This window comes from Bombina bombina, chromosome 9 (assembly GCF_027579735.1).
Source record: "Bombina bombina isolate aBomBom1 chromosome 9, aBomBom1.pri, whole genome shotgun sequence".
NCBI classification, from domain to species: domain Eukaryota; kingdom Metazoa; phylum Chordata; class Amphibia; order Anura; family Bombinatoridae; genus Bombina; species Bombina bombina.
The window spans coordinates 91061434-91076717 of NC_069507.1; positions in this window are offsets into that span (position 1 = coordinate 91061434).

Consider the following 15284-nt stretch of genomic DNA (forward strand, 5'->3'; position numbering starts at 1 on the left):
CAAAGTAATCAGCTCTTTTACCTGAAAAAAAAAGTACAAATACCCCCCCAGCATTAAAACCCACCACCCACACAAGCAACCCTACTCTAAAACCCACCCAATCCCCCCTTAAAAAAACCTAACACTAACCCCTTGAAGTGAGTTGCAGAAGTTGTATAGCAGATGAGGCAGTAGGATTGTTAAGGGGGATGTTGAAGTCGCCAAGAATGAGGGCAGGGGTGTCTGAGGAAAGGAAGTAGGGTAGCCAGGCAGCCAAGTGATCTAGAAATTGAGTTGTGGAGCCAGGGGGTCGGTATATGACTGCAACACGTACAGAGAGAGGTGAGAATAAGTGAATCATGTGGGTTTCGAATGAGGGAAAAGTGAGGGAAGAGATAGGGTGTATTTGTTGAAAGGTGCAATGAGAGGAAAGTAAAATACCTACACCACCTCCTTGTCTATTACCAGACCTAGGAGTGTGGCTGAAGTGGAGACCCCCATGTGACAGAGCAGCAGTGGATGCTGTGTCTAGGGGAGAGAGCCAGGTTTCTGTTAGGGCCAGAAGGTTGAGGGAGCGGGAGATAAAGAGGTCATGTATAGAAGTGAGTTTGTTGCAAACAGAGCGAGAGTTCCAGAGTGCACAGGTGAAAGGGGTAGTGGCTTTAGGTGCAAGAGGAATGTGAGAAAGGTGTGCAGAGTTTTGTTTTGAGTCTATGGGATGGTACACATGGATGTGCGTGGCTTTTCAGTGGTTGGGGACCGGGATTAGGGGAGACGTCACCATCAGTAAGTAGAAGCAAGAGGTAGAGTGACATGAGATGAGATACAGATTTGCAGTAGTTAGACTGCTTTTGAGATGAGCTGCAGGGGGTAGAGAGAGTGTTTAGGAATAGGTAAACTTCATGAGTAGAAAAGTAAGGTGAGTTTAAGAGAGATGGGCTAATGAACAGTGCAGGTGGAGAGGGAGAAGGAGTAATTGAATAGTGTAGTTTGTTATACAGACAAAGGGTAGCGAAAAGGAATATGAATATATTGAGCATTTTTTCAGAATTGGGAACCAGTTAAAACATAAGACACAGAATTACTGTAACAATTGCATAAGGGAACAAAAGGTATATGAAACATAATATAATAAAAGTACTGTGTATTCTATGGGGTTAAGGGAATGGAAGGATGTGCTGATCAGTGTTTGCACCTGTCATTTCAGGAGAGTGAAAGTTGTGTGGGAGACTATCTATAAATGAGGAAATGAGCTTGTGTAAAGGGAGAGAGATAAATTGGTTAAGGATGGCCCAGAGAAAGTGTGTTAAAATGAGTGGGAGGGTACATTTATGGACATTTTAAGCTAAGGGTCAGTTATGCAGAAACCAAAAAAAACACATCAAAAACAAAATATTACAGAGATAAGACCGACATACAAGACAGACAAGGGGTGAAATAAAACCATTCAAAAAATACAGATAAATGGACAAGAGGTGCTTAAACTATGCAAATATGACTAGCACAGCCTGTAATATATACATTTAAAATAGAAACAAGACAAAAGGAATTATCACTAAATATACAAACACATACAATAAAACAACTTAGTAGGTAAAATATAATGAAGCAGTTTTCCAAAAGGCTACCTGTAGAAAGTTAAATGGCAGTTGCAGGATAAATCTAGCTTGTGAACTAACATGAAAGAACAACTGCAATGTGACCAGTTATGTTAAAGTTCATATAAAACTAAGCCGTTGCATATATCGGCAATAGTTACAATCAGAAATATGCGATGAGGCTTAGATGTTAGATGTGGGGCATGATCAGCCAATCGCGTGTGGCTAATATAATAACAAAACAACCTGACCAGTAAGGTCATGGAGGGCGTGACAAATTACACCAATAGTAATTAACAGCACGAAGATATAGGGGAGGTTTAGTAGCTATGTGAACGGGGTGTGGTACAGGGACAGCCAATAGTATATGGCTGAGTGTAAACAAAGGGGCGTTGATGTCATACTAGTGCATAACGTGATATCAATGTGAAGGTATCTAGATGGATTGATTACGGGAGGATAAAGTACATGGGTGCATGAGTATGCAGGGGAAAGGATTTTAAAAAAAATAGTAATATCACAATATAATAAAACAGATCGTACCAATATTGATCCATAACAAAATGATATATGGGCGGCTCAGTGACGATGTGAGAGGAGTGTGGTGCAGAATCGGCCAATGGTATATGGCTGAATGTGAAAACCGGGGCATTATTATCAGTCAAGTGCATAACACGATATCAATGTGGGGGTACCTAAATAAACTACTTACAGGGGAATAAAAACAGTGAATGCATGAATATACAAGAAGGAGAATATTGACATGATATCGCAATATAATAAAATGGGCAGAGATATAATTATGTATCAGGGGTTTCATGGCCAGTGTGCCTGACTGCATTACATATAGGCTAGGAATCATCAGTACATTTAACCCCTGTGATGGCTGGAAAGGAAGAAATAGCGGGATGTACAAATAGAGCAAGGAACAGGGGGATAATTCATCCTAGGTAATATGTGGGGGGGGGGGGAGGTCGTGGTCACAATAAAATAATGTTAAATCTACTAGTGTGTGCTAAAAGTGATCAGGTAATATAGAGAAAGGGTGGTTAATACCAAATCGTCGACTGATCACTATATTAAATCAAAGGACGAGTGTGAGAACATAAAAGGACATACAAAGGTATTCAAAGAGAAGAAAGAATATGATCAGTCTATAATGTGGAAACGGATCAGATAGAAGAGGAAGGGGGGAGTGATACAATTGAGGATGAATAGGAAATAAACAGGATATATAACCAGGCATGTGAAGATTGAATAATAATCTATATAGACATGTATAGAATGTAAGTAAGGACACTAATACAGGGAAAAAAATATAATTAAAAAGACTTGCCATCAATCAGAGGCATCAAGAGGGAAATATGGCCATGGAAATCCACGGAGGTCCTGGAAGATTGATCTACGACAGGACAAGAATACATATTGCAAATAAGGGAAAATGAGAGGGGTTAATGATGAGGTGCATCAATGAAGGAGTGTAAATAGGATAAAATAATGGGGGTTATTGAGACAGACAAGGGACAAGGCACATGTGTGACCACCATATGGTGATGTGTGAAGGAAATGATGGTGGAAGTGCAAAGTGGTAGGATATGTGCACGAATGCACTAAGTCAGGACAGGAAGCACAAGAGATAAGGTAATATGTACAAAAAGGGCATGTGAAGATATGGAAACACATGGGGCATGAGACAATGGTGGCGTCTATAGGGATAAGGTTCACAGAAGGGGATATTCGTGTAGTGAAAGATTGACAAACACGATGGGAGAGGATACCATAGGGGGAGGGGGGAAGTGTATCAAATATTCAGATAATATCCATACTCATAAACCAATGTCAATATGAAAGGATGATTGAAAATCAAAATGCTGCTAGGTCCATGTTTAGGTTGAGACCAGAGGGAAATAAGGTCTTCAATTTGTAAATCCAATAAGTTTCCCTCTGTCTCAACCTATTAAACCTATTAAACAAATGGGAATGGGGAATCATCTCAAGTGGGCAAATGCTGAATATGTTAGTTGTTCTATTGTGTGTATTATTACAGTGTCTAGGAACACTATGATTACGAAATTTGTTCTTAATATTTCTTAAGTGTTCGTTCCACCTGTTCCTTATCAATCTGCAAGTGCGGCCCACATATTGAATCCCACAAAGATTGCAGGTCAATAAGTAAATAACATAAGTGGAAGTACATGTCAAAATTGATGAATATTATATGATTTCTTTGTAACACTAGATGAGAAGGTTTTACTCCCAAATGTAGTATATTTACACATATTGCAGTTTTTAAGTGGGCACTTCCCTATTCCATTCTTTTTAATTGGTATAGAGGGATTAATTGTTCTGTTGAGTTTGTGAACTACAACTTTACTAGGTGCTAACACACTTTTATGATAACAAATACCAAAGTATCACAAAAGGAAAATGAATGGAATAAATGTGATCAAAAGAAAAAAGCCCCAAAAAAAGGAGTGAATAAATATACGTGGTGCCACTCACGTATAATCAACCTAAATAAATAAAGTTCATATAAGGATATGTGTACTTTTCCCGGCACTCTTCAATCTTCTGTGTGGTCTCTCTTGATCCTCATAAAAAAGAAGAAATATGCCACATAGCGTAATTCTGTAATATTGTTGCAATAAGAAACTTGTGTCTGTGCAAATGGTTACTCACATGCGGTAGAGCTATAGCCTAGCTCAGGTAGAAGCGCACACCCTCTTTTATACTGTTGGGTAAAACAGATTCTTGTTCTTGTCGTTCAGATAAATGAATTTATTAAAACATCATAAAATATATATATAAAATAGCGTCACCAGACCTGCTAACAACACCTTCTATAATAAGTATAGGCAATACAGTGTAGTAATTGCTCAATATGAGCTTAACAGAGTACTAGAAACCGTGGTAAGGAGTGTAGAAACTGAACCACACAACCTCCCCCAGAAAAACCAGTAACTGTTGCTCTCCTTATTGGTGTGCAGGTATTTAGGAAGGCGCCAAGGAACAAACAGTCCAACGTACGTTTCGCATTAAGCTTTATCAAGGATGGTGTGCGCATGTCCAAAACCTACACTTTTAAGTGTAGGGGCTCGTCTGAACACACACTTAGGTTCGGAATCTACTAGTTTTCCAAGGATTGGGTCCTTTTTAACCAAATCCCAATGTTTTTTGATAATGCGTTTTATCTTGATATGGTTCACACTATATTTGGTGATGAATAAGGGGTTAGAATGATTAATAGTAGTGGTATTAATATTAGGGTCTTGTTTATTTTTCTTTGGTTTGTATGCGAAGTAAGAATCCCTGTTGTCAAATTTGGCTCTTTCATACCCCATATCGATTATTTGTTGGGGATAGCCTTTTTCTTTGAATCTAGTTTTCAAAATGATACTTTGTTGTTCAAAATCCTCAATATGGCTGCAGTTTCTTCGTATCCTTTTGAACTGCCCATATGGGATATTGTTGAGCCAAGGACTATAATGGTTACTTCTAAAATGAAGGTAACTATTACAGTCGACAGTTTTAAAATGTGTGGTCGTGATAATTTTGTTCTCATTAGAGAAAGATAGACATAAATCTAAAAATACTACTGATTGATGTTCAATATTACTAGAAAAAGTAAGGCCCGTCTTATTGGAATTAAGATGTTTGACGAAAAGTTCGGCAGACAAAACATCCCCCCTCCACAAGAACAGCAGATCGTCTATGTATCTGCCATAAAAGACCAGGTTCGCTCCAAAGTTGGATCCGTAGATGTACTCGGTTTCAAATAGCCCCATAAAAAGATTGGCAAAACTGGGAGCGAACCTGGTCCCCATGGCAGTACCTAGTATCTGTAGATAATATTCGTCTTGATAGACAAAATAGTTGTGTTCTAAAATAAAAGATATCAATTGCACAATAAACTCTTTTTGTAATACAGGAATGTAAATATCACTTGCCAAAAATTCAGATACGGCTTGGATACCCAATTGGTGTCGTATATTAGAATATAAAGCATGTACATCACATGAGATCCATATCAATTTTTCGTCCAAAGTGATCTGTTCCAGCTTTTTGATCAGATCAGGGGAATCTTTGATATAAGAATCCAAAGTGACGACATAGCGTTGAAGAAACCAATCAACATATTCGGATACATTGTCAGTTAGGCTCCCGATTCCGGCTATGATGGGTCTCCCGGGTGGGCATTTAGGGTCCTTATGAACCTTTGGCAAGTGATAATAAAAGGCACAATTTGGTTTTAAGGGGATTAAAAAATTCTTTTCAGCTGTATTAATAATACCTTCCTGATATCCAAAATTAATAATACCTATCAAAATTTTGAGAATTTTTTCAGTGGGGTCAAAGTGTAACTTCCTATAGTATTTGGTGTCACTTAATATTTTATTTTCTTCAAGCAAATAATCAGAGAGGTCTTGTAGGACGATACCTCCGCCCTTGTCGGCCTGACGTATCACGAGGTTATGATTGTTTTTAAGGGCTTTCAGTGCTTTCATCTCATTGAAATTGAGATTATTAGCTTTAAAATTGGAAGTGGTCGGGAGTCTTTCAAGGTCTTCTAGTATGTATTCCTTAAACAATTCTAAATGGGTATTGTTTCTAAGAATGGGATTAAAATTAGATTTCCTTTTCAGGTCAGTGTGAACATAATCATTAAGAAGGTGGTTAGTCAATTTTTCAGGTTCATGGTAAATAATATTATAGGATATTCTAGTATCCATATCATCTGTTAGTATGGGACATGTATTGGATTTTAATTTTTTCTCTGCAAAGTACTTTTGAAGTGACAATTTGCGAATGAACCTATTGAAATCCACATATAATTTGAACATACTATGGCCTAGATTTGGAGTTCGGCGGTAGCCGTCAAAACCAGCGTTAGAGGCTCCTAACGCTGGTTTTGGCCGCCCGCTGGTATTTGGAGTCAGTGATTAAAGGGTCTAACGCTCACTTTTCAGCCGCGACTTTTCCATACCGCAGATCCCCCTACGCCATTTGCGTAGCCTATCTTTTCAATGGGATCTTTCTAACGCTGGTATTTAGAGTCGTTTCTGAAGTGAGCGTTAGAGCTCTAACGACAAAATTCCAGCCGCCTGAAAATAGCAGGAGTTAAGAGCTTTCTGGCTAACGCCGGTTTATAAAGCTCTTAACTACTGTACCCTAAAGTACACTAACACCCATAAACTACCTATGTACCCCTAAACCGAGGTCCCCCCACATCGCCGCCACTCTATTTAAATTTTTAACCCCTAATCTGCCGACCGCCACCTACGTTATACTTATGTACCCCTAATCTGCTGCCCCTAACCCCGCCGACCCCTATATTATATTTCTTAACCCCTAACTTGCCCCCACAACGTCGCCGCAAGCTACTTAAAATAATTAACCCCTAATCTTCCGACCGCAAATCGCCGCCACCTACGTTATCCCTATGTACCCCTAATCTGCTACCCCTAACATCGCCGACCCCTATATTATATTTATTAACCCCTAATCTGCCCCCCTCAACGTCGCCGACACCTGCCTACACTTATTAACCCCTAATCTGCCGAGCGGACCTGAGCGCTACTATAATAAAGTTATGAACCCCTAACCCGCCTCAGTAACCCTATCATAAATAGTATTAACCCCTAATCTGCCCTCCCTAACATCGCCGACACCTAACTTCAATTATTAACCCCTAATCTGCCGACCGGAGCTCACCGCTATTCTAATAAATGTATTAACCCCTAAAGCTAAGTCTAACCCTAACACTAACACCCCCCTAAGTTAAATATAATTTTTATCTAACGAAATAAATTAACTCTTATTAAATAAATGATTCCTATTTAAAGCTAAATACTTACCTGTAAAATACATCCTAATATAGCTACAATATAAATTATAATTATATTGTAGCTATTTTAGGATTAATATTTATTTTACAGGTAACTTTGTAATTATTTTAACCAGGTACAATAGCTATTAAATAGTTAAGAACTATTTAATAGTTACCTAGTTAAAATAATAACAAAATTACCTGTAAAATAAGTCCTAACCTAAGATATAATTAAACCTAACACTACCCTATCAATAAAATAATTAAATAAACTACCTACAATTACCTACAATTAACCTAACACTACACTATCAATAAATTAATTAAATACAATTCCTACAAATAAATACAATTAAATAAACTAGCTAAAGTACAAAAAATAAAAAAGATCTAAGTTACAGAAAATAAAAAAATATTTACAAACATAATAAAAATATTACAACAATTTTAAACTAATTACACCTACTCTAAGCCCCCTAATAAAATAACAAAGCCCCCCAAAATAAAAAATTCCCTACCCTATTCTAAATTAAAAAAGTTACAAGCTCTTTTACCTTACCAGCCCTGAACAGGGCCCTTTGCGGGGCATGCCCCAAGAATTTCAGCTCTTTTGCCTGTAAAAGAATAAATACAATACCCCCCCCCCCAACATTACAACCCACCACCCACATACCCCTAATCTAACCCAAACCCCCCTTAAATAAACCTAACACTAAGCCCCTGAAGATCTTCCTACCTTGTCTTCACCATACCAGGTTCACCGATCCGTCCTGAAGAGCTCCTCCGATGTCCTGATCCAAGCCCAAGCGGGGGCTGAAGAGGTCCATGATCCGGTCAAAGTCTTCATCCAAGCGGGGCAGAAGAGGATCTTCCATCCGATTGAAGTCATCATCCAGGCGGCATCTTCTATGGTCTTCCATCCGGAGCGAAGCGGCAGGATCCTGAAGACCTCCAGCGCGGAACATCCATCCGGACCGACGACTGAACGACGAATGACTGTTCCTTTAAGGGACGTCATCCAAGATGGCGTCCCTCGAATTCCGATTGGCTGATAGGATTCTATCAGCCAATCATAATTAAGGTATGAATTTTCTGATTGGCTGATGGAATCAGCCAATCAGAATCAAGTTCAATCCGATTGGCTGATCCAATCAGCCAATCAGATTGAGCTCGCATTCTATTGGCTGTTCCGATCAGCCAATAGAATGCGAGCTCAATCTGATTGGCTGATTGGATCAGCCAATCGGATTGAACTTGATTCTGATTGGCTGATTCCATCAGCCAATCAGAAAATTCATACCTTAATTCCGATTGGCTGATAGAATCCTATCAGCCAATCGGAATTCGAGGGACGCCATCTTGGATGACGTCCCTTAAAGGAACAGTCATTCGTCGTTCAGTCGTCGGTCCGGATGGATGTTCCGCGCTGGAGGTCTTCAGGATCCTGCCGCTTCGCTCCGGATGGAAGACCATAGAAGATGCCGCCTGGATGATGACTTCAATCGGATGGAAGATCCTCTTCTGCCCCGCTTGGATGAAGACTTTGACCGGATCATGGACCTCTTCAGCCCCCGCTTGGGCTTGGATCAGGACATCGGAGGAGCTCTTCAGGACGGATCGGTGAACCTGGTATGGTGAAGACAAGGTAGGAAGATCTTCAGGGGCTTAGTGTTAGGTTTATTTAAGGGGGGTTTGGGTTAGATTAGGGGTATGTGGGTGGTGGGTTGTAATGTTGGGGGGGGGTATTGTATTTATTCTTTTACAGGCAAAAGAGCTGAAATTCTTGGGGCATGCCCCGCAAAGGGCCCTGTTCAGGGCTGGTAAGGTAAAAGAGCTTGTAACTTTTTTAATTTCGAATAGGGTAGGGAATTTTTTATTTTGGGGAGCTTTGTTATTTTATTAGGGGGCTTAGAGTAGGTGTAATTAGTTTAAAATTGTTGTAATATTTTTATTATGTTTGTAAATATTGTTTTATTTTCTGTAACTTAGATCTTTTTTATTTTTTGTACTTTAGCTAGTTTATTTAATTGTATTTATTTGTAGGAATTGTATTTAATTAATTTATTGATAGTGTAGTGTTAGGTTAATTGTAGGTAATTGTAGGTAGTTTATTTAATTATTTTATTGATAGGGTAGTGTTAGGTTTAATTATATCTTAGGTTAGGACTTATTTTACAGGTAATTTTGTTATTATTTTAACTAGGTAACTATTAAATAGTTCTTAACTATTTAATAGCTATTGTACCTGGTTAAAATAATTACAAAGTTACCTGTAAAATAAATATTAATCCTAAAATAGCTATAATATAATTATAATTTATATTGTAGCTATATTAGGATGTATTTTACAGGTAAGTATTTAGCTTTAAATAGGAATCATTTATTTAATAAGAGTTAATTTATTTCGTTAGATAAAAATTATATTTAACTTAGGGGGGTGTTAGTGTTAGGGTTAGACTTAGCTTTAGGGGTTAATACATTTATTAGAATAGCGGTGAGCTCCGGTCGGCAGATTAGGGGTTAATAATTGAAGTTAGGTGTCGGCGATGTTAGGGAGGGCAGATTAGGGGTTAATACTATTTATGATAGGGTTAGTGAGGCGGGATAGGGGTTAATAACTTTATTATAGTAGCGCTCAGGTCCGCTCGGCAGATTAGGAGTTAATAAGTGTAGGCAGGTGTCGGCGACGTTGAGGGGGGCAGATTAGGGGTTAATAAATATAATATAGGGGTCGGCGATGTTAGGGCAGCAGATTAGGGGTACATAGGGATAACGTAGGTTGCGGCGGTTTACGGAGCGGCAGATTAGGGGTTTAAAAAAATATGCAGGGGTCAGCGATAGCGGGGGCGGCAGATTAGGGGTTAATAAGTGTAAGGTTAGGGGTGTTTAGACTCGGGGTACATGTTAGAGTGTTAGGTGCAGACGTAGGAAGTGTTTCCCCATAGGAAACAATGGGGCTGCGTTAGGAGCTGAACGCTGCTTTTTTGCAGGTGTTAGGTTTTTTTTCAGCTCAAACAGCCCCATTGTTTCCTATGGGGGAATCGTGCACGAGCACGTTTTTGAGGCCGGCCGCGTCCGTAAGCAACTCTGGTATCGAGAGTTGCATTTGCGGTAAAAATGCTCTACGCTCCTTTTTTGGAGCCTAACGCAGCATTTGATTAAACTCTCGATACCAGAGTTAAATTTATGGTGCGGCCAGAAAAAAGCCCGCGGAGCGTTAGCAGCCCTTTTACCGCCGAACTCCAAATCTAGGCCTAAGAGAGTTGGAAGGGCTGAAAGATAAACCTTTTCCCAAGAGTCTAATCTCATCGTTGGACAATTGGTGCGAGGATAAATTAAAAATACCACTGGCTAGTTTCTGAAGTCTACTCTTTTTGAGGGTTGATTTTCGTCCCCTATTTCCCCGTCTTCGTGAGCCCTTTTCCTCTCTGGTTTGGGGTATTTGTGATTAATGGTTGCAAGAATTTTGCTATTTTTGGTTGATGTAGTCTGGGTGTTGGGCGCCTGTCTAAAAAAGACTGGTCATAGCTCTCGCTATCCCTTCTAAAAGAGTCAAAGTTAGTGGATAGAACTCGTAATAGACACAAAAATAATGTCAATCGTAATTATTATGATAGCGGTTCCAATAACTATTATCATAAATCAAGAGAACATTTCTAAAGAGATAATTTGAACTCTATCAATTTAACAATGGTGGTTATTATAATAGGTACCATTCCCGGGAAGAACCTAATAGGGGACCAAGGCACCATACACACCCTGATAGAAATATGGAACATAATAGATATGAATCCAACAATAGATTCACTACCTTGAGAGACAACTCACCGGGTAGTTACGACATTTCACATAATTCGAGATCTGAATATGAGCATGGCCCTAGATTTTCTAACCACTATCCTAACCGATCTCAATATAATAATAATAATAATCATTTCGATTATAAACAGAATGGTCAGCATCAGAAAAATACTCCTGAACACTATTCATATATGAATAGACGTCCAAACCATCAGAACACCTTATCAAATTCGAATTATCCCCCCAAATCATCTTCTCATTATTTGCACCCTGATACACGACCCCGTCCTAGACAGGACGAACACTCTTCTGATACAAGACCAAGACCTATATTAGATGATCCGTCATCTAATCAACCCTCGACATCAACTAACTTTGACTCTTTTAGAAGGGATAGCGAGAGCTATGACCAGTCTTTTTTAGACAGGCACCCAACACCCGGACTACATCAACCAAAAATAGCAGAATTCTTGCAACCATTAGTCACAAATACCCCAAACCAGAGAGGAAAAAGGGCTCACGAAGACGGGGAAATAGGGGACGAAAATCAACCCTCAAAAAGAGTAGACTTCAGAAACTAGCCAGTGGTATTTTTAATTTATCCTCGCACCAATTGTCCAACGATGAGATTAGACTCTTGGGAAAAGGTTTATCTTTCAGCCCTTCCAACTCTCATAGTATGTTCGATTTATATGTGGATGTCAATAGGTTCATTCGCAAATTGTCACTTCAAAAGTACTTTGCAGAGAAAAAAATTAAAATCCAATACATGTCCCATACTAACAGATGATATGGATACTAGAATATCCTATAATATTATTTACCATGAACCTGAAAAATTGACTAACCACCTTCTTAATGATTATGTTCACACTGACCTGAAAAGGAAATCTAATTTTAATCCCATTCTTAGAAACAATACCCATTTAGAATTGTTTAAGGAATACATACTAGAAGACCTTGAAAGACTCCCGACCACTTCCCATTTTAAAGCTAATAATCTCAATTTCAATGAGATGAAAGCACTGAAAGCCCTTAAAAACAATCATAACCTCGTGATACGTCAGGCCGACAAGGGCGGAGGTATCGTCCTACAAGACCTCTCTGATTATTTTCTTGAAGCAAATAAAATATTAAGTGACACCAAATACTATAGGAAGTTACACTTTGACCCCACTGAAAAATTTCTCAAAATTTTGATAGGTATTATTAATTTTGGATATCAGGAAGGTATTATTAATACAGCTGAAAATAATTTTTTAATCCCCTTAAAACCAAATTGTGCTTTTTATTATCACTTGTCAAAGGTTCATAAGGACCCTAAATGCCCACCCGGGAGACCCATCATAGCCGGAATCGGGAGCCTAACTGACAATGTATCCGAATATGTTGATTGGTTTCTTCAACGCTATGTCGTCACTTTGGATTCTTATATCAAAGATTCCCCTGATCTGATCAAAAATCTGGAACAGATCACTTTGGACGAAAAATTGATATGGATCTCATGTGATGTACATGCTTTATATTCTAATATACGACACCAATTGGGTATCCAAGCCGTATCTGAATTTTTGGCAAGTGATATTTACATTCCTGTATTACAAAAAGAGTTTATTGTGCAATTGATATCTTTTATTTTAGAACACAACTATTTTGTCTATCAAGACGAATATTATCTACAGATACTAGGTACTGCCATGGGGACCAGGTTCGCTCCCAGTTTTGCCAATCTTTTTATGGGGCTATTTGAAACCGAGTACATCTACGGATCCAACTTTGGAGCGAACCTGGTCTTCTATGGCAGATACATAGACGATCTGCTGTTCTTGTGGAGGGGGGATGTTTTGTCTGCCGAACTTTTCGTCAAACATCTTAATTCCAATAAGATGGGCCTTACTTTTTCTAGTAATATTGAACATCAATCAGTAGTATTTTTAGATTTATGTCTATCTTTCTCTAATGAGAACAAAATTATCACGACCACACATTTTAAAACTGTCGACTGTAATAGTTACCTTAATTTTAGAAGTAACCATTATAGTCCTTGGCTCAACAATATCCCATATGGGCAGTTCAAAAGGATACAAAGAAACTGCAGCCACATTGAGGATTTTGAACAACAAAGTATCATTTTGAAAACTAGATTCAAAGAAAAAGGCTATCCCCAACAAATAATCGATATGGGGTATGAAAGAGCCAAATTTGACAACAGGGATTCTTACTTCGCATACAAACCAAAGAAAAATAAACAAGACCCTAATATTAATACCACTACTATTAATCATTCTAACCCCTTATTCATCACCAAATATAGTGTGAACCATATCAAGATAAAACGCATTATCAAAAAACATTGGGATTTGGTTAAAAAGGACCCAATCCTTGGAAAACTAGTAGATTCCGAACCTAAGTGTGTGTTCAGACGAGCCCCTACACTTAAAAGTGTGTTAGCACCTAGTAAAGTTGTAGTTCACAAACTCAACAGAACAATTAATCCCTCTATACCAATTAAAAAGAATGGAATAGGGAAGTGCCCACTTAAAAACTGCAATATGTGTAAATATACTACATTTGGGAGTAAAACCTTCTCATCTAGTGTTGCAAAGAAATCATATAATATTCATCAATTCTTGACATGTACTTCCACTTATGTTATTTACTTATTGACCTGCAATCTTTGTGGGATTCAATATGTGGGCCACACTTGCAGATTGATAAGGAACAGGTGCAACAAACACCTAAGAAATATTAAGAACAAATTTCGTAATCATAGTGTTCCTAGACACTGTAATAATACACACAATAGAACAACTAACACATAGAGCATTTGCCCACTTGAGATGATTCCCCATTCCCATTTGTTTAATAGGTTTAATAGGTTGAGACAGAGGGAAACTTATTGGATTTACAAATTGAAGACCTTATTTCCCTCTGGTCTCAACCTAAACATGGACCTAGCAGCATTTTGATTTTCAATCATCCTTTCATATTGACATTTGTTTATGAGTATGGATATTATCTGAATATTTGATACTCTTCCCCCCTCCCCCTATGGTATCCTCTCCCATCGTGTTTGTCAATCTTTCACTACACGAATATCCCCTTCTGTGAACCTTATCCCTATAGACGCCACCATTGTCTCATGCCCCATGTGTTTCCACATCTTCACATGCCCTTTTTGTACATATTACCTTATCTCTTGTGCTTCCTGTCCTGACTTAGTGCATTCGTGCACATATACTACCACTTTGCACTTCCACCATCATTTCCTTCACACATCACCATATGGTGGTCACACATGTGCCTTGTCCCTTGTCTGTCTCAATAGCCCCCATTATTTTATCCTATTTACACTCCTTCATTGATGCACCTCATCATTAACCCCTCTCATTTTCCCTTATTTGCAATATGTATTCTTGTCCTGTCGTAGATCAATCTTCCAGGACCTCCGTGGATTTCCATGGCCATAGTTCCCTCTCGATGCCTCTGATTGATGGCAAGTCTTTTTAATTATATTTTTTTCCCTGTATTAGTGTCCTTACTTACATTCTATACATGTCTATATAGATTATTATTCAATCTTCACATGCCTGGTTATATATCCTGTTTATTTCCTATTCATCCTCAATTGTATCACTCCCCCCTTCCTCTTCTATCTGATCCGTTTCCACATTATAGACTGATCATATTCTTTCTTCTCTTTGAATACCTTTGTATGTCCTTTTATGTTCTCACACTCGTCCTTTGATTTAATATAGTGATCAGTCGACGATTTGGTATTAACCACCCTTTCTCTATATTACCTGATCACTTTTAGCACACACTAGTAGATTTAACATTATTTTGTTGTGACCCACGACCTCTCCCCCCCCCCCCACATATTACCTAGGATGAATTATCCCCCTGTTCCTTGCTCTATTTGTACATCCCGCTATTTCTTCCCTTCCAGCCACCACAGGGGTTAAATGTACTGATGATTCCTCGCCTATATGTAATGCAGTCAGGCACACTGGCCATGACACCTCTGATACATAATTATATCTCTGCCCATTTTATTATATTGCGATATCATGTCAATA